This window comes from Opisthocomus hoazin, chromosome 8 (genome assembly GCF_030867145.1).
Source record: "Opisthocomus hoazin isolate bOpiHoa1 chromosome 8, bOpiHoa1.hap1, whole genome shotgun sequence".
Classification (NCBI taxonomy): domain Eukaryota; kingdom Metazoa; phylum Chordata; class Aves; order Opisthocomiformes; family Opisthocomidae; genus Opisthocomus; species Opisthocomus hoazin.
In genome coordinates, this window is record NC_134421.1 from 70540636 (window position 1) to 70566144 (window position 25509).

General features: G+C 45.9%; 1 long non-coding RNA gene across 2 annotated transcripts in view; it reads right to left on the minus strand.

Annotated features, from left to right (window-relative positions):
• Nucleotides 1-10558: 10558 nt before the first annotated feature.
• LOC142362194 (uncharacterized) overlaps nucleotides 10559-25509 on the minus strand; it is a 128175-nt gene continuing 113224 nt past the window's right edge. For both annotated transcript variants that reach the window (XR_012764788.1, XR_012764789.1), the window contains exons 4-5: nucleotides 15153-15361; nucleotides 10559-10759 (exon numbers count right to left, since the gene is read on the minus strand). This is a non-coding gene — a long non-coding RNA (uncharacterized LOC142362194). The remainder of the gene's footprint in view (nucleotides 10760-15152; nucleotides 15362-25509) is intronic.

The following is a 25509-nucleotide window of genomic DNA, read 5'->3' on the forward strand; positions in this document are numbered from 1 at the left end:
GATCAAAACACTTGAAACCTAAGAGCAGCATCTGAATTTAAAAATCATAATTAAGAGTGCCCAACAGGCAGAAGCTGGAAGAGGGCAATAAGCGAAGCAGAGATATGGAAGAAAACAAAGAAAAACATGAGAGGAATCTGCGCTTTGACCAGAGAGTCCTGAATGTCTTGCCCCAGCTACTTCAAATTGGGCACCTAAAATTAATAGATACTTTGACCTTCATTTCCCCGTGCTCTGGTTCCTTGTTTGTAAAGCAGAAATGGCACCAGAGCCTCACCTACAAAAAAAATGTCACCACAGCAAGTGCTTCGGCCAAAGCACTTGGATGGTGCAGAGGTGAGCACGAAGAAGGAAAACTTCTTCCCTCTGAGGGTGACGGAGCACTGGAACAGGCTGCCCAGGGAGGTGGTGGAGTCTCCTTCTCTGGAGATATTCAAGACCCCGCCTGGACAAGGTCCTGTGCAGCCTGCTGTAGGTGACCCTGCTTCGGCAGGAGGGTTGGACTAGATGAACCACAGAGGTCCCTTCCAAACCCTACCTACCATTCTGTGATTCTGAGAGGCTGAGGGAGCTGGGTTTGTTCAGCCTGAAGAAGAGAAGGCTGCGAGGGGACCTAATATGTACTTACACGGCTGTTGGCCGGGTGAGCACCACCATCGCGCGCACGGAGCGGGGCAGTGTCCTGTGGCAAAAACACCTTCCCATCATGTAATGAGGGACTGTACCACAGCACATGCACCCACAGAGGCGACGTGGGCAGCCTGAAGACAGGCGTCTCCTAACTTCCAAGTGCTTTTTCAACCTCGTCACTTCTGATGTTATTTTGAGGTGATTTATGCGTAGCACTGCTCTACTATATTAAGAGTGCATCTACGTATCTTGCAAATAACCCTCTCCTAGCAGAGGAAAGCCTGGCACGTATTCACAAACGAAGCACAGAGGCTGTTGGCTCTGGTGACAGGAGCTTCGTGGTGGTGATCATCACCAACCACATCATCACGTTACGTTTACCTCACTGCTGATGCGCTGTTGGATTTATTACACTGCGGTCTCCGCGACAGCTGGTGTTACTGCTACGCAAGGATGCGAGAGGAGGGTTAAACCCCACGCAGCACGCCCTGTTTGCGGAGCCTCGCTCCTTTAAACACACGTGGGAGGGAGGGCTGGTAAATCCTTGGACAGTTTTTCATCTTGACTCGACGGGGCTGGGCTTCGGGCTCCGTCTGTTGTCTGGTCTCTTGTCATAGCTGCTGTTATAATGATTCATCCATCTGCTTTTCTGGGAAAAGAAAATGAGCTAGGGAACTGTTTTTTTATTTTTTGTTGTTTTTTTTTGGCTGCATCTCTCTTCAAACGATTACAACTTTGCATCCGCTGGAGCTGACGGAAGGTAAGGAGTTTTGCACATCGTTTTTCGCTTGCTGGACCAGAAGAGCACCGAGAAGCCCATTCCTCAAACCCACACCTTGACGGTGATGGCCTTAACTGCGCTTCCAAGAGCAAAACTGGATCTAACAAAACCCACCAGAAGGTTCAGGCTGCCTTCAGCGGGTGCACTGGACAAAACTTCACGCTGATGCACTCTGGGGACCACGTCCGCTCCTTCAGCTGGCTCTCCGCCTGCCCGAGCTCTCCAGAAATGATGTGGGATGAACGGCAGTCAGAAGGCGGCTTGGGAAGAAATCCAGGTGGAAAAACGTTGCCACTGGAGGCCTTCACACAGGGATTAAACAGCTGCTCTCATGAGTGGCGTATTTTATAGTAAATTAGGTAATAGTAAGGAAAAAAAAATCCTAAGAGTTCACACTGGGTGATGTTTGGTTCAGAGGAGAGTGCAACGAGAGGCTATGGTGTAGATTTTCCGTGCTGGTTTGTATGGTGATGACCAGTACTCCTCTGGTGCAGACAACATGCCCACCCAGCTGGGAACAGCGAGGTGACTCCCTTCTTGGGTTGGAAAAGTGGCAATGCAACCTCTGTTTGCCAGCAGCCCTTAAAAACACTGGTTTAAACAAGCTAGCTCCAGAGGAGATGTTTTCCAGATCTCCTCTTGCTCCAGGAATGCATCTTCCCAGTCCCAGTTTGGTTAGGGGTCAGGCTGGGGAAGCAGCAGCTCGTCTGGGAGCAATTATTCCTTCGTTCAGTCACAGATTAATAAATTTCCATGGAGTCATGTATCAAAGCTCTACTTTTCTACTTCTTGCTGGTCCAGCATCGTTCCTCTCTCGATGTTGTTTTTTAGAGCCAACACCTTCCTCGCCACGCCAGCCTTTACTTGAACTTGCCCGTTCCGTGATTTCATCCGAGGTGGGTGGTGAGCTTGCTCTCCCCGGCGAGCAGCCTCTCCACAGCGGCGTCTGGGATCCCGGCCAGCCTCTCCCCACCCACGGCCTCTCCCGACGAAGCCAACCATGCAGATCCTGCCGCTTCTCGGGCCGAAGGCGGCATCGCACAGCTGGAGGGCTGGCTCAGGAAGGGAGGGGGACGCCAAGGAGCACCTCGCTGGGGGACGAGCCACCAGCTCTCCTCTGGTCCTTTCCAGGGTAAGGCACTCCCGCCCTCCCTGCACCCCAGTGAGTCACAGAATGGTAGGGCTAGGAAGGGACCTCTGTGGGTCATCTAGTCCAACCCTCCTGCTGAAGCAGGGTCACCTACAGCAGGCTGCACAGGACCTTGTCCAGGCGGGTCTTGAATATCTCCAGAGAAGGAGACTCCACAACCTCCCTGGGCAGCCTGGGCCAGGGCTCCGTCACCCTCAGAGTGAAGAAGTTCTTCCTCATATTCAGACGGAACTTCCCGTGCTTCAGTTTGTGCCCATTGCCCCTTGTCCTGTCGCTGGGCACCACTGAAAAGAGCTTGGCCCCATCCTCCTGACACCCACCCTGCAGATATTTGTAAGTATATATTAGGTCCCCTCGGAGCCTTCTCTTCTTCAGGCTGAACAAGCCCAGCTCCCTCAGCCTCTCCTCGTAGGAGAGATGTTCCAGTCCCCTCACCATCCTTGTAGCCTTCCTCTGGACTCTCTCCAGTAGCTCCTCATCTTTCTTGAACTGGGGAGCCCAGAACTGGACAGAGTAGTCCAGATGGGGCCTCACTACGGCAGCGTAGAGGGGGAGAACCTCCCTCGACCTGCTGGCCACACTCCTCCTAATGCATCCCAGAATGCCATTGGCCTTCTTGGCAGCCAGGGCACACTGCTGGCTCATGGTCAACCTGTTGTCCACCAGGACACAGGGGTCCACCGGTTGTCTTCCCAGGAGACGGCCACGGGCTATTGGAGCGGCTTTTGGAGGCTCAAAGGACACTGCAAACCTAAATGTAGTTTCGCTAACAGCTTTGCGAGTTCAATACCAAATGAAAACTGGCCTTTTTCTTTTTTAGTTACTCCTATTCAAAAATCCTTTGTGTGGATTTCAGTGCTCCCAGCCCTTGCTAACGCAGGAGTATCAGACAGTGAAGTCAACCGGTCCCACGGCTTCAGAGAATGCAGAGCTGAACAGCATGCCGAGAAGCATATTTGATTTGGATTTTGAAATTGGGTTAAAACAGGCTATCAAAATTGAAAATAGAGCAGAGGACATGTTCTCAAAGCTCTCGGGTTCTTGCCTCCGCTCCTTCTGATTTGCCATGGTTTTAAAAATTAACGTTTTTGACTGTTCCTCCCGATGCCATTTCTGGGCTGGCAGCCTAATTCCGACGCTGGTGATTTATACGCTTTCCTCAGAACGCAGCACGCAAGTACTTCGCTTTTTCACTCGCCCTTTCCAAACGTTTTTAATGATTTGCTTCCTCCGATCCGTTTACATTTGGGAAATTAAAAGCTAAGCAACAACTCCATTATGAACAAGAACACCATAAAAATTCCAAGATTGCCAGAAAACATCTCAATACGGTGACAAACGTAGCCGTGCTCTGGTACTGCTGTTCATCCGTGGGAAGGCTGGTTTATAAATTATTCATGAGTGTCTTAAAATTTCCAGGCTAATCTCAACTAAAAAGCGGGGTTTTACACCATCGTTTCACTCAAAAGTCCTCCGACTGGGATTTTGATTTACACAGTGAAATCTTCACATTTACGTGCGCGGAAGGCAATTTCTCTTTCCTTCACAAACGTTCCAGTTGTGATTTCAGTTATCACACTGGAAACGTAATGGAGAGTCTTTGCAGACAGCTTATTTGAAAGCCTAGGAATCCATGGTCATTTCCATGAATTTCCTGAGAAATTTGAATTTTCCCAGATGTGATTTTGATCAGGTTCTGATCTGCAAGGATTCTGGCACCTTTCAGCAGGCAATCATAGAATCCCAGAATGGTAAAGGTTGGAAGGGACCTTAAAGATCATCTGGTTCCAACCCCCCTGCCATGAGCAGGGACATCTTCCACCTGACCAGGTTGCTCAGAGCTCCATCCAACCTGGCCTTGAACACTGCCAGGGAGGGGGCAGCCACAGCTTCTCTGGGCAACCTGCTGCAGTGTTTCACCACCCTCATGGGGAAGAATTTCTTCCTAATATCTAATCTAAATCTGCCCCCTTTTAGTTTACAGCCATTCCCCCTTGTCCTATCACTGCACACCCTTGTGAAAAGCCCCTCTCCATTCTTCCTGTAGGTCCCTTTAGGTACTGGAAGGCTGCTCTAAGGTCACCCCGGAGCCTTCTCTTCTCCCGGCTGAAGATCCAATCCAATCAGCCCAAGCCATTTCTAGTATTGAAAAATGATTTGGGAGACTATTAAGCCATTCGTCTGCCCATTTGTTCCACAGTAACAACAGGCAAGACTGAAGATTAAATAAAATCAAAATCTGGCTGAGAAAAATCAATTTGTGGTCCTCCGGAGGCTATTAAAAGGTCGGCTAACTCACCTGTGCTTACGGCTTTTACAACTGCTGATCTGTTTCAGAGTTTTATCCTGCACGGTGGCATCTGAGTCTCTTCCAAGTAAAATCATTAATTATAACTAAATCCTACAGGGTTTCATTTTAACACCCCCACACGCAGTAATATTACAGTAGCACAAAAAGTAGTGATATCTGAAGAAACGAGGAACTGGAGAGAAATGCCTTACATTCCCTGGCGATGTCCACACCCTGCATTGCCACGCACTGCTTGGACAGCTGCACCATGGCTGCCTCCTCCTCAGATGCTCCTTCCCAACCCCTTCATTGCAGGCTGTGCTGCTCCAAAGCAGTGCGTCGGGCTTTACGGACTGGCATCTGGCCTGTGAGATGCGAAGGGCTTGCTATGTTAATTGCTTTGGAAACTAGAGCCCGAGAATTAAATTAAAAAACTGTTTGACATGGGGAGAAACTGGTTTTACGGACCCTCTGCTTCCATAGCAGGTTCTCCAGAGAGGAAACCTTGACAAGAGACAGACCATGATGCCAAGGAGGCAGCACAGATAGAAGCTGCACAGAACACGACTCCAACATCCAGCAACAGAGGTAGCAGAGCAGGCAGCCACACGTCTTGCCACAGGAGGAAAGCAAGAGAAGGGCGAGAAAGACGCAGGAAAAAAAATTGTTGCCTCTAATTTCAAGGAGCTGAATGGGAACAGCTTCTGAGCAAAGATCTGTAGCCACCACACTGACTGGTATGAACATACAGAATATCCTCCTGCCTGCTCAGCGGCAGAGGTGGGAGCACGCAGCTGGTCCAGGCTTTACGCCTGGAGCACAAAAGCTCTGGACGTTTCACGGGAAGCGGCACCTGTGGCATCTGATGGACACGGCTGGAGGATGGAAACCACAGGAACCGTTGTCAGAAAACAGGACAGCTCTGTGAAGAGCACAGCTCCCTTGAACGACACGCATGAAGTGAAAACCTCTCGCCCACGCAGGCAGCTTAATAAGGCTGCTTGGCTGAATTTTGCTTTGCTGTCCTCATTGGATCTGATTTACCAGAGAAGATATTTAGACATTATAACACTATTTTTGTTAGGATTACCCAAACAAGTAAAAATTTGCTCTCCTGGCATCTTTAAATTGCTGTGAGCTTTAATGGTCTGTTTTACAGCATAGCGAAGCTCTGCCAACATAAGCCTCTGCCGTTTCGTGCTTAGCAAAGGTCCCCGCTGGACTCAGCCAGCCCGCAGCAAAAGCGATGCTACCCGGATTTATTCTACTGGTACTTCTGCCGTCCATGACCTGTGTGCTAAGGACACAACAGCTTCCTCACAAGCAGGTTATTTTAGGCTACCCAGTCTCAAACTGGCTTGAAGAAATTGGGAAGCATCTTGTAGAATACCACAATTTTCTCTGATTTCCTGTTCCACTCTTTTATAGGCATTTTATGCCTGCACACTTCACCAATTAACTTCGAGATTAAGCTGTTGCAAATTATAGTTCTGACCCTCAGTTTATTTGCCGTGAAAACAAATCAGCTCTCCACCATCAACCCAAGCTCTTATTCAATGTGATCTCGATATTTCCTCCCCAGATTTGCAGTATACGATGGATTTCACAAAACTCATTTATGTAGAAGCCAGACATTTCGAGATTACGATGCAAGACCACAAAAGTTTCAGACAAATTAACGTGACAACTGAAATAAAGGATTGGTGTAGTAAAATGAATTGGTTTAATGCCTCATTAATAGAAATAGGGTACATTGCAAGACATTTCTGAAGTATTTTTTGTATTAAAAACCTCCCCAAATACATCATCCTTCTCTCCCCCTCAGCCCACCATCAGCACCTTTTATGTTGGTCCAGAAGTGAGAGCCTGGGGGAAGAGCAGCGACTGACTTCCAGCGTTGTTTTTGGCTTACTCCAAGTGTTCATTTCATCTGAACACCGTTCCAGAAGACTGGCAACAGACAAGCTTTGCTGACTGCGAAGCAGTCTCCTTGCACACTGCGTTTTGCAGCTGCTGCAGGGTACTGAGCAGTCAGATGGAGCAGATTTGCAAACAAGCAGGTTAAGTGACATACTGCGGTACCTGATCAGTGTTTTGAGACTGGTGCAGTTTTCGTAAACACCGTTTCACATCTAAATCTGACCGTGTGACAGGGAAGACTGTCTTCCAGTAGCTTCAATTTCTAAAAAGGCCACGAGCTGAGAGCAAATAGGATCAAAAAAGAGAAAGCCATTACACACGCTTCTCTTCCTCATACATATCTATATTTTACAGTGCAATGTTTCTGTACTTATAGAAGCGTGCATCTTCCTTCTTTCCCACCTTCTTCTGTTCCTTCATCCTTTCCTTGCCGGTTGCTGCATGAAAGACCCAACAAGGAACAGAACACAACCCTGCGAGCACACGGACACACCGGCAACAGCACTCACGTCTGAAAAGCCTTACGCGAGATCCAAGCAGTCGGCAGCTCCGTTTTTTCTATTTGGCACAAACGAGAAAATTACTACGGCTCAGAAATCTCTATATGGCCCAGAGGAAATTACCACAGCTTAAAAACCTCTTACTTTTCACTAATTAAAACTTTAATAATCTCCTTCAGCTGTTTTTGTGTGATCACTGTAATCGATTCTTACCTTGAGATTAGTTTTTGTGCTAACGAGTCTCCTTTAACCGTAAAGCTGTCTATAGACATTTAGATCCTACCTTGACAAGCACAGTACAAGCAGCTAAACTCCAAACAGATCGATCTGCTCATTCAAGGACTTCGTACAAGAAATCATTTAAGCAATGGTCTGTACGGGAGCTACTGAAGCAGTAGATGTACTTAAACCACGTCAATTACTTGTAAACCACATTTCCAGAGCGCAATACTTTATATAGCTTTTAACCTTGACAAGAACATGCATCAAACCCCTCAAAATACCTATGTGGGCAGGTGTCAACTCTCTGCATCATACTGCAAAAAATACGCTGCTAGCCATTCGACATTTTTAGTATTTTAATCATTTTTGTATTAATTTAAGGGCTAACCTTGAGTCTTTTGTACTACACACAGTGCTACCCGCTTCTGAGGGTTTTATCTAAAAAAGACAAACCATGAGGGTGGATTTCACAAAGGGATGGGAAGTGAGAGACTAGACAGAAGCCACGTACTTTTCATACAAAGCCTCTTTTGGATTGTGACTACCTGATTCTTTCGCAATTAAACAAAAAGAAAAGCAAGTAACAGGAGTATATACTGATGAAAAGACAGAAAAGTGGGGAAGAGAAAGATAAATATGCTGCCACAAACCGACCACCACCTTAGACATGTCTCTGAATACTCAAAAGCCGCTCCAGCTGTTTACAGGCTGAACCTGGTTTTTCAGTTGCCCCATACAGGGAAAAGCAATATATTCCTGTTTTCCCCCGTGAATCTAGCTACAGGGATGCGCTGCTGTAGGTTGTTCTGTGTTATCAGCTCCAAAAATTAGATCCAAAAAGCTGGATGTAGTAGGACAAGCTTGCTGAAGAATGATTTTCAGAAATTATCTTCATGGATAATGAGATCCTGCTGCAAGTGGGGACGCGACCCACACTCCGACTCTCCCTCTCTGTCCAGTTCTGTTCCTCTGAAAAGCTGAACTGTCAGAGAAAATATCTTCTTGGATATTCTAACGTCTTTGGGAAGATGACTCAGTTTTGTGGCTTACACTGTTCGCAGTGTAAGAGAGGAGAACGCAAAAAGCTCTCTGGCTGGCAACGAAATCTTTCACAAGCTCTCGCTTTCAGCATGTCCGGAGTACGGTAATTGGAGATTGGAAGGCTTCCTGCTGCTGACTTTTCATTTCCTCATACCTCACGGCCAGATCGTTAAGCCAACAGCGTGGGTTTTTTTTTCTTTTATCTTAAGTCCGTGCTGGTAATTCGCATTGGGAAAGCCATCTCCCTTCATCTCCACACTCAGTACTGTATGGCTTTGCAAACCGTTCTGAGTAGCATCTCTACACAGATGACCTAAATTAAGACCTCGTGTTACGTATTTCACATTCTCTACCTACTACAGATTGTAATTTCTCCTAGGAAACATCTCCAGCTATATAAAAGCACCTAACACGACTACAGTTCAAACATGTAGTATTTCTGCATTCAGTAATTCTGTTCACTAAAATAACACACTTCCCTGTTTTCAGTCCTAGGTAGTACCATTAAAGATTCTCTGTGGAGCCTCTTGTATAAAATTCACAAGGAGCAATTCCCCAATCACTATAACCGATTTCAAATGGTGCTAGAAAATATTATTGACTCTGAACACCAAAAGAAATCAGTCATCCTCTAAAGGGGTTACTGAGATCTGCAAGGAAGAAGAGTTAAGTGCTGGATAGTACTGGGTAATATTTTACATTGGAGGATCCCCAAATACTTGATAAATGTTAATGAATTACCTCTGTGACACTAGACACTAGAAAAAATGTTACAAATATTATTAAGACATCGATGAGAAGACAGAGATTTAGCAGGTGGTAACTTTCAAAATCCATCATTAGCTACACACATCTTAACATTGTAAAGCTAATCTTGTAATGCTTCAAGTTCTCCAAATTTCAGCAGCCTGGGAGAATGTGGCCTACCACACGTGGTCCAGTTCTCACAGGCGCTGGTGCTGGCCATTTCCATTAACCCCAACCAGTGTATCAGGCTATCAGACCTGCAGCCTGAACGCTGGAAATTCAAGTCACACAAAATGAGTAAGCATATCCAGATCTACCAAACCTGCCAGAACGAAAAAGCAAACACGCAGCAGGGATGCAACCAGCATCTGGAACTCCCAGTGCTCAAATTTGAAATTATTTGCTTTGAATCCTATTGCGTGTCTTGGATGATACACGTACGAGGTATTTACAAGAGCAGTAAAGAACTAACAAAAAAGTATCTACGTGAGGCTGAAACAGGCTTCGAGTTGAAAAGAAAGTGGAGCAAATGAAGTTCCTCTCCTTATTCCTCCCCATGCTGCACAAACTAGTTGTTTGCACTGGATTTACTAGTTGCTGCACTAACGTCAACATTTTCAACCCTGTGTTGCAATTCTGTACTACGCTTGCTTGCATTGTTTATGTCTCGCAAGCCCTTCCTGTTTCCAAAGTTCTGGGTCACCACCTACAAATACTGTAAATATACTGCTGCCCAGCAGCATTACAGCAGGATTTCTGCCTTGTAAATCACACATTGCATTGCTTTCCCAAGGGTCGCCTGGGCCACAGACTCTGCCGTCCCAGCCTACCGAGGGACTTTGTTTGGTGGTGGAGCTGACCGTAACGGCAGAAGCACACAAGGAAGATCTTGAGTTTGTCTTCTTTTCCACTGAGGTTTCCAAGGATCTGTTTCACTGATGAAGGCAGGCATTCTTCCTCCAAGAACACTGATTTCAAATGGTGCTAGACAATGAATAGTTAAATCTAAACCACCATATGAAACCAGCTTCCTGAGGGAGCTTGTTTCTAGCTGGGATGATATTCCTGTAACAATAAATTGGAAATGCCACAGAAGAATACCCAACCATTCCGTTTTTTTATCTTTATCTTTCCTACTAAATAGCTGATGCTTTTTTCTTATTCTTACCCTTGCTTTTGGTTTGAGTCACTGCATGTTCATTTCTGTTTTCTATTACAGTGCTACCAACAGAATCAGAATTGCTTACAGCAGCGTCACCCTGAAGAATTTTATTAGTCAAGCTTGGACAACATGTACAAGGGTTTAACCAGGGAAGAAGGACCGTCATCCTACTTTTGGTACTGTCCTCTATGAACACATCATGTCTGCCGAGGTCTGCCACCGCTGACTACAACCGAACAACTCAGCGAGGAAAGCGCTGCTGCAAACTCCCTCTAGTGACAGCAAAACGATGTGTGAAAAGGTCTCCTGCAAGACACTAACAGACGTTATTTTTAACAGCAGCAGCAGAAAGACGTACCAGCATACGACAGAAGCTACATATTAATGCCTAAATGTTGAATATTCATTGGAAAGGCCACACAGATAATCTGAAAGCCAGCCCACCTGTCTGCTCGCTCTCACTGAGGTGGTATTTGCAGCATCAGAGAAAAAGTTCGTGCCCAAACCGAACGTTAAGGCTTGCATTCATTACGGACTATTCAGATCTGGCACTTACCACCTGGTCCCAGCACTACTTCTAAGAAGTCTGACACAGGGTTTTTTCCTGGAAGTCTGCTACTGAAGTGTGTTCTAGACAATTTATTCCCTTCAAGCAGATGTATGTTTTTATAACCTGTCTGCAACTTCTCATCTCAGCTGGCAGAACAAACGTATCCAAATAACATCTGCAGAATAGTGTCAAGCGAGTCGGAGTGTTTGCAGAGACAGCAAGGCTCAGCCACACTCGCGGCGGAATGTTCTGGGCCGTACTCGACAGGTACATCAACCCCTCAGCAAGGCACAAACGACCCGAGGCAGCAGCACCGGCGCAAGAGAGACCGCGCGTGTTGGTGGCAGGGCAGAGGGGAGGCACGACGGGACAGCATGCCCTGCACAGGGGTAAAACAACATTGTATTAAGGAAAACAACCGAACGGAGTAGGCTGGGCCTCTGAAAGCGGGCAGCTGCTTCAGTTACTGGAAGAGCTCTAACTATGCCAGGCCACATCAGCGTTGGATCTACTACGCAGTTTTTCTGTCCAGCAAGCGTCTGTGTGGAGCAGAGCAGTCAGGAAGCAGCTTGGGCGGGAGCGGCAGGACCGAGCCGCGCCGGTGCCTGTCTCCCGGAGCTCTGCCCGGAGCGCACGGCTCTCCGTGAACCTTCCATGCGAGCGCAAGAAACGCTCCTGCTGTAGCACACGGTTAAAATAAAGCGGTTTCAAAATGTGGGCAGGATGGAACAGTCAAAGTATGAAAAAGCCTCAAACTTTGGCATGCTGTAGTGTAACTGAAGAAGAGCACAGCTCGTTACTTGTGCCCTCCCGCCGTGTAACGCACCCGGTGTGCGCGGTACCTGCCTCTGGAAGTCCCGTGAAAGCTGATTTTTGTCGATTACAACCATCAACCAAACAAACCCATCTGTGGTCTCCTGAGGACAGCCAAATATTCTAAAACTCCTTCTCTTCAGGGGGCAGGACACCATCTCAAAAACGTAACAAATTAATTACATCTGTTTCTAAGGTTTAATCACCTCCAGAGATGCATCCCTCTCTTCGTTTACCACAATGACAACCAGAACGAACAGCTTAGACTAGAAACGTAACTTCTAGATGGCTGGAGATAGAGGAGAGCCATCTCAAATTACTGCAGACAGTTCCCACGAGGCTATCTGTCAACAGCGGAGCTAACGCACTCCTCTCCAAGAAAATCTTCATTAAAAAGTCCATCTGTGAAACAAGAAAAGCAAGAGCACTCCACAACCGTTATGCTCCCCAGACAAGGCATGGCCATATAGTGCTACAGCATCTTCTCCTGCGCAGCTGCATTTGTGACGTGCGCGGGCTGTGAAGCCGAGGTCCAGCAGCGTGGCTCTGTCTTTACCACTAGCCCTAGAACGGGCGCAGACCACAGCACCATCATCTGACTACCCAGAGAGCAAATTCTTCCATTTAGTATCATTTGCAGTTTTGAAGAAAGCATCTTTCAAAACCTGTAATAACTCCGCGTGTTTCTAGAACACAGATAATGAGAAACACTCTCGCATTAGGGCTGTAAGCTGTCATTTCTAAATTGGAAAAACAAATCAACTGCAGATAGACAGCTATTGTACTTCTCCAAGATGCCTCCTTCTAATTAGGCCCTGTAAGTTTTAAAACATTTTCAGATCTTGGACTACTCTGTCCTTCCTAGATTTAATGATGAGAAAAGCTGAGAGCAATTTTCTCATTTAGCTGGAAAGGAAGAGGAGGAACAGAGGAGATAATGTCTTTACATTTACATATCTACTTCGCAGAAAAGCAAGAGCTTGGGAAATAGGCAAACCCAGAACTCATAGACTTAGATAGAAAATTTAGATGGGAGAGTTTCTGGGGACATTTTTCTTTCTGTAGTTACGATCTAACACTGTTCTGTAACCTTCCAGAGAAAATCATGGGCGTGACAAGTCAGCGACTTAAGCCCTGATCTTCAATACTTCAGAATTCACGGGACTTTATTTGACATTGATGGGATTACTTACACGAGTGAAGTTTTGGCTGCGATGAAACAACTACAAGATTAGAGTTCACCATGGCTTTGTTCAGCTGTTGAATAATTCCAGTGATTTACAGGTGGTTTAGCTGCCCTCAGACACCTGTCAGGTAACCCTCTCTCTTCCAGTGATGAATTCCTGAGTCTAAGGGCCCGGAATATGACGGGAACTGTGATCCCATCTTTGACTGCAAACGACAATTGTAAGCACTTTTATCACATTAATCAGGGCTAATCAGATAGAACAGCTACTGGGAGCGACTTGGAAAGACTTCCAACTGGACTTAACGATCCTGTACAGGAAATTCATAAAAATAAGTCTTACTGCTTCCGTTCCATGCTCTGCTGTACCAGGAGCTGCGAAAAATGGATTTTGTTAAAGCTTTGCTTACGACAGCTTTATGATCCATCTATGACAGGCTGAAAGACCGAGTCAGCCTGTAATCTGCAGACAATAGCCTGCAAGTACGTTATGTCTGACAAACTGCTCAACTTATTGTAACTTCTTAAATTCCTTTTTTTTTTTTTTTTCTTCATAAAATGTGGAGCCAAGGGAAGACGACAGATTGACAACTCTGCAGAAAGCCTCTGTTCCCGGAATGGCTACGGCATGGGAAGCGATTGTGCAAACTTCCTACTTAACGCCTGGCCACCTATCTCATTTATGAGCTGCTGCAGATACCCTATGGCACGATGATGATCGAGGAACCACTGAGAAACTGACTGTCAGCTGAAAAACCAATTAATACAAACTGCAGTGAGGAAGAACAGCCTACCAAGATAGAAACTGAGACTGTGAAGTCTGTTACAGATGTCTTCAAGGGATTTTCTTTTGGTCATTTTCAACTTGAACTTAAACCACGGCTATCGGGGGAAAAGCTGCTTCATCTTTCGTTTTTCTGCACCATCAATCCCCCAGCGTTTTCACCACCAGCTTAATGAATTCCAACTATTAAGAGAGCTCACCCGCTATGTAATTTGTCTTTTTTTGTTCCCTTCACTAAACAAGCAGGAAAAATGTTTTTAATTTGCAAGGCTGAATAAGTACCTACTGTGTTTGCCAAGACTTTATTGACATTCATGGCTGTCCACAAAGCTGACTGACTTCTCACAGGGACGGTTTATCTCCTCAAGAAAAAAACCTGCCCAAGCAAGAAGATGTTAATCTTTCTTAATAAAATAAAATCAAATGAAAAGCAGCAGCTCATTACATAATACCATAGCTAGTGAAACCCCTCCATCCAGGATACAGTCCCAGAGCAGATTTTTGTTGACAGCAACATCACTTGATGCTGGGACACTCTCCAGCGCTCACTGCTGCCTCTGATGCTGCAGTTCATGGCACCTTCAGTTGTACCGATACAACCGCCTGCGGGCCATGCTATGAACAAGTTCACTCAAATGATTCTAATTCAAAGGAAAAAAAAAAAAAAAGTTTTCTTTTCTCGACTGAGATATTTTCAGTCATCTGGTTTTCCACACGGTCAGGGAAGAGACGGCACTGCATTGCTGCTGAGCTGGAAATGAATGGCTGGGGGTGGGCAAAAGCTTATTAAGCTGGCACTAGCAACAGACATGAACTGTGGAATTGCACCTCGGATAGCATCAAATCCCATCTCCCTCGCTCAGCTGGTCATGAGGAGTTGAGATGAGTTTCAGCCTGCGATGAAACACAGTTCTTGAACTTGCACAAGAAAATCAATACACCAAACTGTGATCCTTAATCAAGTTTTACTAGTTTTTTTTATACAAGGTCCAGCTTTCCCCACTGGTCTGCTGCCTAAATTGTTCCATTTAAATTTTTCTTGCTGAACAATTCTGTTATTTTAAAATTAGCAACGTGCAAGAAACAATCAAAGCCTCCACAGCTGGAATTTAATGAGACCAGACAGTCTGCGCTGGCTTGACAAACAGGTAAGAAGAAAAAGCATTTGGGGGAAGACATTAATGACATGACTAACCATTACTGCCAGAATTCCCTACAGTGATGGCAGAACTTCACATATCTCAGTTTCATTCCTGTGCTTTGGTTAGCTGTACTGAAAAGAGTTACCAAGTAAGTGATCTGGGGAACATTCCTCTGGAACAAGCAAACAGACCTTGAATAAAGACCAGTATTTCGCACTACTGAAACATCCATACCTGTTCTGCATGCATTTTCACTCCAGAAGCTTCTCAAAGCTTCTAACGGCAAAGGTCTGGTGGCTGATGCTTTGAGGTACTTCCACCATCAGCTGCTACCAAGGGGGGACACAGATGTGCTACACCTTAGAAAAAACAGCTTCCACCATGTACAATTTTCTCCACTTGTTTCTGGAACAATTCACTATTGACAGGTTTGTCCTCAGAATCTGGAAAAAAAAAATACCAGAAGCTGTTTGAGTTAGTCCCTTCTCTATGTTGTTCTTCAAAGAAATAAATTAAAAATCGACTTCATAATCATTCTTCTCTTCCTCCAGTCTCTTATACAGGCTTATCGCCAAGTGACTGCTCCTCAAAATCTGAACTGTGAGTGCATTTACAGTCAAAACAGGCAATCAAGGCTTACCACTAACCCCACCACTAAAATACAGGCATCATGTTTCCGATGGAAGGAGTCATTTTCGATCAGAGCTTCAAAATTCACAGCATGAAATTACCATCTCTGTTTCACACAGAAGTACGTGTGTAGACACGCCTTGTAAGATCTATCTAAATTGGCCTACAAACCTCCCGACAGATGACCCTGAGCCCCAGTCCACGCCACGCTGACTCCACAGCAGTGATATGCCCCCACGCCACAGGGAAATAACTCTTCGTGGAGGAAGGCTCTGCAGACAGCAGGTGCCAGAGAATCACCTAACTGCGTGGAGCAATATCCTTCACGTACAAGCTGTCTCAGATTTACTCGGAATTCTGTTTCAAAACCTCTTCAGGCTGATTTTAGGGATTATTAGGAAACAGAAATCCTAAAAATACAAAAGCGGGCTTATGAAGCCGGGGGAAAAACAGTGCGATGTTTCTGTGACAAAGGCTTTAGTGTATGAATTATGCATTACCAAAAACTGACTTCAATTCGCATGGGAGGAGGGAGATTTCTGAGCATCCAAATTCAAGCACAACGTGCACAAGCTGCACTGCAGGGAATTACAAGCAGTCCTGTATGAACATTATCAATCTGAGCATCTCGCTCTCCTTTTTGCCTATTATTTAGCATTATTTGCAAGAATTTAAGGCAGCAAACAGCGAAATCACCCCTTAACCCCTTGAAATCAGTCATCACCAAATTCAGAAAGGGCTACTGAAATGCTAAGGAAGCAGGAACAGTCTGGTTTCAGCCTCGCCTCTCTCTATTTCTGTCCACGTTCCCACCCTGTGCCCATCACCATAGCAGCTGACTGCTCTGCCGTCAAACACCAGTCTTCGGGGCAACAGAGGCAGGAATACAGGTTTTTTTTCCCAAGGGCATCATGATTTGCTGGATAAAAGCGGCAGATGTCATACTTTCGAAATCATGCAGGACAACCATAATGAACAAGCTAATTCCCTGTTGTTTTCTAAGGTTTGTTAACGAAGTAGCCACCCACAACAAAACTCACTGTTGCTTGTCTGTGTCTTTACATTATAAAAACATTTTTTTCATTCCCACTGCTGTATTACATACCCAAAAGTATCTCATTGGCATCTGGGAGAAAACCAATGATAATTAGGGGGAAAAAAAAAAAACTTCTCCAGTTTAAAATATTTCTTCTGACTTAAAGTGGTTGGAATCTGAAGAGCGATGAACATCATTTTTAGCAACCACCCTGGCAACGTAGCTGTTACATAAGTTTCAATAGAAGAGCTAATCCCAGCGCTGAATAGAAATGCCCCTGTCATGAAGCACTCAAAAACTACACCTACTGTTTATATTCTTGTGCCGCGCATTGTATTGCATCCACTTCTGCCTCGACAAAGTGAGCTCTTCAAACCAGGCGCCTGTAACTTTTCTGCCCCTCTGCTTATCGTCAGCGCTGGATTCATTTGTACTGCTACATAAACCATCGTGCTAGTTTGTCTGCTGAAGGATGAAAGGGGACCTGGAAAGAACTGCTCTTACCTAGCTCTTAAAAATAACATTAAACACACATGAAAACGTCTGTGTTTCTGGATTTTTTTCCTGGTATAATACAAACTCAAATTCTGACTGCTTTGAAAGACACCACGATTACTGAAGAGAAAGTGAAATTAAAATCACCACACAGCAAAAATGACAGCAATTAAGAGGGATGGGAAATTCAATCAGACCGCTCCAAGTGTGATTGTTTTTAATCCCAACTGAATTCCCACGCCCGACACACAGACTCCAAAGGATCTTTGAGCTGAAGACAAATACTCTTTATGCCTCCCATCAAGTATGACACTGCAAAAAAAAGCCCCAAACCCAAGCCAGAAATATTTTCAGAGCAAAACAAACCACCTTTGAACTCTTTGTTATGCTGAAGAAGCAATGAATCAGAAATAAAAATTTTAAAGATATTCATTTCCTACATACTGGTGTTGCACAGCGGCAGTGACAATATCTGCCAGATATATTTACACTACGTACTTCACAGCAGGGAACACAATCAATGCAGAGAGGATATTCCATCAATTTACTGGAAACAGCAATTATTTACCTTTCAATTTGTACTTTTTTATAAACAGGTTTTCCCTCAAACAACAATGTTCTTCCTCTGGCATATGCAAGGCGGTCTCATGAGATCAGCACCTGGAATTTATAAAATGGTTTATTTAAATGCATGTTTGCATTTCCACTTCAGCTTCCCCTTACAGAAGCAGAAAAAGGTCACCCAGCTACGGCACATTTTTTAACCAGTTTGGTTCCGTTTCGCAGCACCTCGTTTTATTACAGAGTGAAGAAGCTTTGGAGGAACCAAGCCGGTCGACACTTGTCACCACCACGGGGTCAGCAGGGCCCCGGGGCCACCGGCCCCGCAGACCCTCCAGGACCTGCCCACCTCCTCCACCAGCAGAAGAAACTCAACTGCCCAGCGCTTACACAGTCCCCTCCATTTCTGCACCTTTTCAGTTAGGCCAGGCCACGGCACCTCACTAAAGAGCTTGCTGCTTCTGGAGAGAGAAGAGGAGGGATGACAGATCTACCGTAAGATTTTAGGGACTGATCAATGGCCTGGAAGTTGTGCTAGGGACTGGAGAGCCAGGAGATGAGAGGAATCTTCGCTCCACGCTGAGCAAGGATCAACTGGCAAGCATGTGGAGCACTGGAACTGATTACATCCACCCGACCACGCACAGCTTGGAGTATTTACTGATCCTTACTCCTAACCCCTTTTACTACTCAGTTCATGTATTTGACTACTGTTACAGGACAAAACACATCATCAGGATAAAACCAGACATTGTGCTTCAGTAACAAATGCTGATGCTGGCATACGCCATGAAAATTATAGAAGTAATTGGAGGACCACGGCACCATGCTCCACGTACTAAACACAGCCAGGCGAGAGACGGGGAAAAGTGGCTGTTGGATTTTGAACATGTTTTGGTTTTGCGGAGTACTTTTTGATCTGCTACAGCCATTGAACAACTTCAGCTGCATTAGGAAATTAGGTCCCTACCTATCAGAAAAACACAGCATACCTATTTCAGTTTTGCTACAACTTTCTTGTGATCGTATTAGTCCCCTCCCTGTAACCAGCTCCATCTTCTGAAGCTATAAACGAGGTCAGCATCTCGCAATTTGAGTGTTAAAACAAGGAAGGCTGGAGTTCTGTTTCTAGTCCGACTTTCTTTGGGACCTGAGAAACTCTGTGTAGATTTTGAAGCTCTGATGATATTTACCTTGCCAGTGATTTCCAAGGGAGGTACTGTAAAACTACTGTAGCAGGGCAGAGTCCCGTCACGCACTAAGGCACACCAAACTAGCAGCTTCACATAAACCAGGAGTTTGGTTTGTACTCTGCTGCCTGAGGCCAGGAAGAGCAGAGAAACGTAAAAAAAGAGGAAGCATAAAGAATAATGAGACTATAAAACCTGAAAAAAGGCAGATTAACAGCCCGATGGCCTATCTACTCTAGGCATCACAGGAAAGGTACAGCTTTAAAATACAGGCTTAAATAAAAACGTATTTTTGTGGCATTTACAGAGGGTTGGCATGGGAGAAAGCTCCTTTCTGTTGAAGCTGTACTGAGCTGCAGCTGATTGCTGTCAACTCACACGTGCACACGGCAGGCAAACATCTCAGGAGAGAAACAAAATGCTGCACAGAGGTGCAGATCTGGAACTCGACTGCACAGAAGCAGTAATCAAATGTAAGGTTGCAGAGGAAATTTGGAAGAGAAAAGATGCAGAATGTGACAGAGAGGATGTCATTGTGTACACTAAGAGCCCAGCGACAGGACAAGAGGCAATGGGCACAAACTGAGGCACAGGAAGTTCCATCTGAACATGAGGAAGAACCTCTTCCCTCTGAGGGTGACGGAGCCCTGGAACAGGCTGCCCAGGGAGGTGGTGGAGTCTCCTTCTCTGAAGATATTCAAGACCCCGCCTGGACACGGTCCTGTGCAGCCTGCTGAGGGTGATCCTGCTTTGGGAGGGGGGTTGGACTAGATGACCCACAGAGGTCCCTTCCAGTCCCGAACATTCTGTGATTCTGTGAAAACCCCAGAACTACAGGCAACCAGTCTGGATGGAATCTCAAGCTGGACACCATGATTGATGGCACTGAGTGTTTCACCAGTGAAAAAAGGTAGGGACAAAGAACTAGTGCTAATACCTGGCTAAGAAAAAGTAACTAGAAACTTCGGAGTTTCAAATGAACTCAAGAGGCAGACGTTAGCCGGGAAGTGGCGCAGGGCAGAATCACAGAGGAGAACCCCAAACTGCAAATGACTGGCGTAACTTCCTACTTCTAAAGACGCGGCCATTACTAGACTACGGAAAACTAAACCCAAAGAAACTCTAGTGACTTTGTGAAGAAGAGAGTTAGCTCTTCATTCTGTCTGCATCCGAGTTCTCCCGTTTGTAACAGACACGATAAATTTAATTCATCAATTAGTAAATGAGTTCAGTTAGTTCACGGCGTGTAATTAATTCACTCTACTCTGTTAACAGGCACATCCTAATGTCACTTTGTAATATTTTGCAAATTCCATTTGATTTATTAGACACGATGAGAAAAGGGGAACTTGCAGGCAGAAAACAGAATTGTTACAAGGACAGATGCAAAACTTACTGAGATAATTCACAACATAAATAGCAGTAAGCGTCCCCCAGCGAGGTCCGTTCCCTGCTCAGCAGCGCTGACCGTTCTGCGTTAACCATTTCATGGTTAAACCAGGTCTGAGACGACACATGCAGCAACGTGGCAGCTGCCAGCCCGAGATGGTGGACCCACAGCCACTTTCCTGCAGCTGGACTGCGCTTTCATTTCGTCCTCCCCCTTTCAGTCCCTTGCAAGTAGTTCTATCAAGTGATTCCTTTTTTACGGAACTACTCTGGATTTCTTTGTGGTTTTAATACTGGCCAAGGAAATTCACTCTACATTATCCCCCAGCGGAGGGCTACAAGGATGATGAGGGGACTGGAACATCTCCCCTACGAGGAGAGGCTGAGGCAGCTGGGCTTGTTCAGCCTGAAGAAGAGAAGGCTGCGAGGGGACCTAATAAATGCTTATAAATATCTGAAGGGTGGGTGTCAGGAGGATGGGGCCAAGCTCTTTTCAGTGGTACCCAGTGACAGGACAAAGGGCAATGGGCACAAACTGAGGCACAGGAAGTTCCGTCTGAATATGAGGAAGAACTTCTTCCCTCTGAGGGTGACGGAGCACTGGAACAGGCTGCCCAGGGAGGTTGTGGAGTCTCCTTCTCTGGAGATATTCAAGACCCGCCTGGACAAGGTCCTGTGCAGCCTGCTGTAGGTGACCCTGCTTCAGCAGGAGGGTTGGACTAGATGACCCACAGAGGTCCCTTCCAACCCCTACCATTCTGTGATTCTGTGATTCTGTCTGCTGTGGCAACTGTGAAGGTTAGAAGGATGAAAGCGATGACTCTGATAATAAAGTATGTGCCATGTAACGCCAGCTGCAAAGGTCCTGACAAAATAAGGTTTAACGGAAGAAGAAGAGGGGAGTATTTAAATGTAAAACCTGGCAGTCATTTGAACACAGTACGTACATACACCTGCACACCACAGTGCAAAGGTAAAGCAGGAGCCAGGAGAACAGCTCCGGACGGGTGTGGGATGGTGGTGTGAGGCAGAACTGCACCCACACCGGTGCAAAGACGGGAGCAGCACCCTGCTAGATACGATCTGCCTCTCAGCATCCGCCTTTCGGCACAGAGAAAAAACAGCCAAGGATGCACGCTTACCCAAGAAGGAAAATCAGCTGAACCATGGTAACGTCAACAGACCACTATTAAGCCCTCATTAACAGGAAAATTAAGTTAGGTTTCTATCAATAACAAGCCAAAAGAATTTTTCTTGTATCGGTACAAAACACTCACGACTGGGGCTTCGGGGAGCCCAGCCTTCCTGCTCAGTGGGTGACGCAGCACTGAGCAGTAAGATGCTGCCGTCTCTGCGGGCGGATGCCCGACCAGTGCCCCTTGCCACGAGACTGAGGGGCTGCAGGGTCATCAGCCACATGGCCTCTCTTTGTTCTGCCTCAATTTTGGCAGAATTTAGGCGCCTGGAATGATAAAACTCTGTATTCAGCAGCTGCTTGGGCATCAGCACATACCCCATTAGAGCCTCGTATTGCCGGCCGTTCACAATTAAAGGTGTCCCGCTCGGAGTGAGGGAACCTACTTCTCACCCAGACTCTGCTGCAATCCATTTAGGCAAAAAGCAGCCCAACACCACATAAGCCCCCTGAAAGAGCCCAAAACCCACCAAAATCCATGCCAACGCCAGAGCTCTTTCCAGAACAAGGCTGCACAGGGGCACTGGTGCTCAGTATCTTCACTGAAGCACCCACCCGGAAAGCAGGAGAGCCCCTTTTTCTGTCTTCTCAGCCTTTAGCTTCACACCACCCTGGAAAAGTGAAGCGGCACAGACCCAACAGGCGAGGCTGAACAACCCTCTGCGATGGTCATGCTGCTCCTGGTACCCAACAGGCTCTTTCAGAGCTAACCTGAGCATCCCGTGCTCGCTGCCACATACGTGTGACCTCAGAGTGACTGACGCCCAAATCCCAGTCTACCGCATCCCAAACAAGGTCCCTCTGAAGTGTCTCCCCTCTATCCTGGTTATTTTGATTCTGCAATAATGAGAACTGCATCATGCCCACACTCCTGCCATGTCCATAATACCAGAAGCGTTCCCTCTGTCTTTTCAGTCTCCTTCTGCCCCATTCCCGTTCTGCTGAAAACTGAGCTCTGCTCTCTGATCCAACACTTTTTCACAGCAGATGTAGGGAGTATTTCCTAATTCTGGCTCGGGCAGCAAGTTCCACACCCAAGGGCGAAAATCCAGCACGGAGACATAAACTGGGCATCTGTGTGCTTTAAAAAAATATTCAAACCCAGCTCATTACTGGGCATTTCAAAAGAGAGTGTACGATGCATGTACACGGGGACACAGCTCAGCACCTCTGAGCTGATGCTTAATATATACAACCTTCCCTGTGCTACTTCTGTATTTACATGGAAAGCTAGAAATATTCTGGATAAAAGTTTGTGTATGGAGAAAAAAAAAAGAATAATTGAAAGAATTTTGGAAGCGCTTACAAGGAGAGTAACAGAGAGAAGACAAAACTGATTCAGACTACAGAACAGCACTGAAATAAAACAAGGAATGACAACGATTACATTTGAGGTACTGTAATTTCAGACAAACTGTAGCAGAACTGTCACAGTGGCTTGTTAATTCTATTACTAGTCCTTACATCACACTTTACAGACTCCTGACGGATTTCCCTGCTAACAGCCCCTGCTTTATCTGCATTTTTTTTGCAAAAGCAATTACAGTAACTTACGCTACGAAGGGGTAACTGTGTCAGGGGGTCGGTGAGGAATATATTCACTTGCATTTCCAGGCTGAAGCAGTCCTCTGTTGACTGTACTCTCTAAAACAACAAACTGGAACAGCACTCATCCTGCTTTCAAGGGCCGTAAAAGTTACATTAGGTTTCCAGTTAAGGCGAGGACAATGTGTATCCTGTATGGATGTGACAGGATCGGTTAAAATACCTAAAATAACTGATGTAAATACACAAACTGCACGGTATATTCCCAGAAAATAACGCAGACAAAGCAGGAAATCATAAGTCTGACAGACATGGGAACACGGATTGTGTAACTGTGAAAATTCATTTAAAGCTGTATAATTAAGCTGACACAAGTACTTCTTTATCTTCTCCTCAACTATATCTCCTTCACTTCAAGTGTCAATATTACTAACATATTGCCTTGTGCCATTGTCCATGAGTAAGAAAACTTTTCTTTAAATCTCACCTCTTCAGGTGAGGTCCAGTACTCCAGTCCCAGATATTTTTCCATGCAAGGGAATGGAGGGGAAGGACTGGCTGCAATGCCCCCATCAAACCACTCCTTTCTCTCCCCAAATCCCTAGTAGTGCATGCTAAAAGAGAGATGCTGAGCGTGCCTTCCGCATCACTTCTCTGAATGCCTGCCAGCACTACCTGCTCTTCGGAGCACCCCGCGGAGAAGGTTTCCCATACACCGTGAGGCTCGCGCAGCTCCGCCTCTGACCCTTCCTGCTAGGGATTCTGAGCAATGGGCTTCATCTCATTAATTCAGCGGTTTTTAGGAAACTACTTTTTCCTGCCAGTTTTTAAACCCAGAGGAATTTTCTAGATGTGCAGTGACAGTGCATTAGTAATAGCTCCCTCATTAAACTACCAGGGAGTCATAAAACAAAACAAATTGTTCAGCTTCCCAGTGTTTTTCCGATTTGCTTTCCCTTTCCAAGCCCTGTAGTGCTCACAAACATCCAAACTATCTAAGTGACGTCATTTATAGTCAGAATCCTTGAAGGAAACAACATGTCCTTTGCATGTTGCTCAATCCTCTGGTATTCTTGCAGTCGTTTTTTTTTGCCCCAGGGTCGTTTCAAGTTGTTTTATTTTCTAAATCAAGAGCTGGTCGTGCCCACGTGAAATGTATGCCTCCGAAGCCCGCCATCAAAAGCTCGTCTGGCACTGGAGAAGGAGCTGCGCTAAGTGTGCTGCTGCCTGGCAGTCCCCGGTGCGTCTCTTGTCTTCGTGCCAAATGTCCTCTGTGCCCACGGCCGAAAAGCAGGGCGGTGCAGTGCGGGAAGCAGTAAGGATGTGAAAGACGAGAAGGAACCCTGCTCTCCCATGGCAGGGATCTGCATCTGCCGCCGCAGCAGCCACGCTCGCTGCTCCTCTTGCGCTTGCAGCACGGTCCCTCCGTAGGGAAGCAAGATACTCAGCCAGGCTCGTCCTAAGAAACCACTCTGCACCTCTTCTCAGCAGAAGCAGGTCACTGTGTCTCTGGACTGCCTTCCACGTCGGCAGGTAAAGAGTTCGCCATCCCATTTTGAAATCTGGGAGTCAAACTTTAAAATGCATAGTTCGATGATTCAAGGAATACTTTGAAAGGCCTCATTTTCTACAGCGGTTTGTGAGAATGAGAGACAAGATTCAGTCTCCTGCATTTCTGTTCAAGATGAAGCAGCTTGTACTCAGGTCTGTTACAGATGTACCTTCCTACCCAACACGGCACCCACCATTTCAGAAACTACATCCTATGAACATCTTCTTGTATCCGCCTGCAGCACGCAGAGTATCTTGTACGGTAACTCAGATTTGGAGAACGTGCACAGCAAATATCCGAACAGTCCAACATTTTTAAAAACAGAAGGAAACAAACCCCAAAGCAGAACAAGATACCAAACTCAACCCAGGGAGATGAACAGGTCTGAAAATATTTGTATTTACCATATTTTTGGTGAAACTGCAGAAATGCTAACAAACTACCACAGTTTTCAGAACAATCCTTTAAGGTGCAATTGTGATCTCCATGTTAAAGGTAGCAAAGGAAGGACTAAATAAAGTCGGTGTAAGGTGACTCGAGTTCAGCATTCAGTGTTTTTACTGAAAAATGTGGCTTACTTGAGGAAAACTTCTGCCTCCTTTTGCCTGAACAAAATCTGGTGAGCCGCAGAATGAAAACCATTTCAGACAGCCCTACCATCTCACATCACTGAGATTTGAATTCTGTCTTTTAATGAGCAGCAGAAAGCAAAGGAATGTGATAAACTGGGAGCTCCAGACCACGGTTCCCAACGCCTTTGGCAAAGTGGTGAGGAGACCCACGGAACATACCGACCTCACTGACCTCACAGATTTCTCCAGGCCAGGGCCAGAAAACAAAGCAGCTGAATGCTTATTCCCTTGTAGAGGGAACTGCTGGCACGCTGCTCTCTGTCCATCTCCAAGTCAATGGTTTTGATTCTGAGGAAGAATCAGCAGCTTTAAATGCACAGACAGACAAAAAAATAGGCTGGTTAAATTCAGTGAAAGACTGCCTGA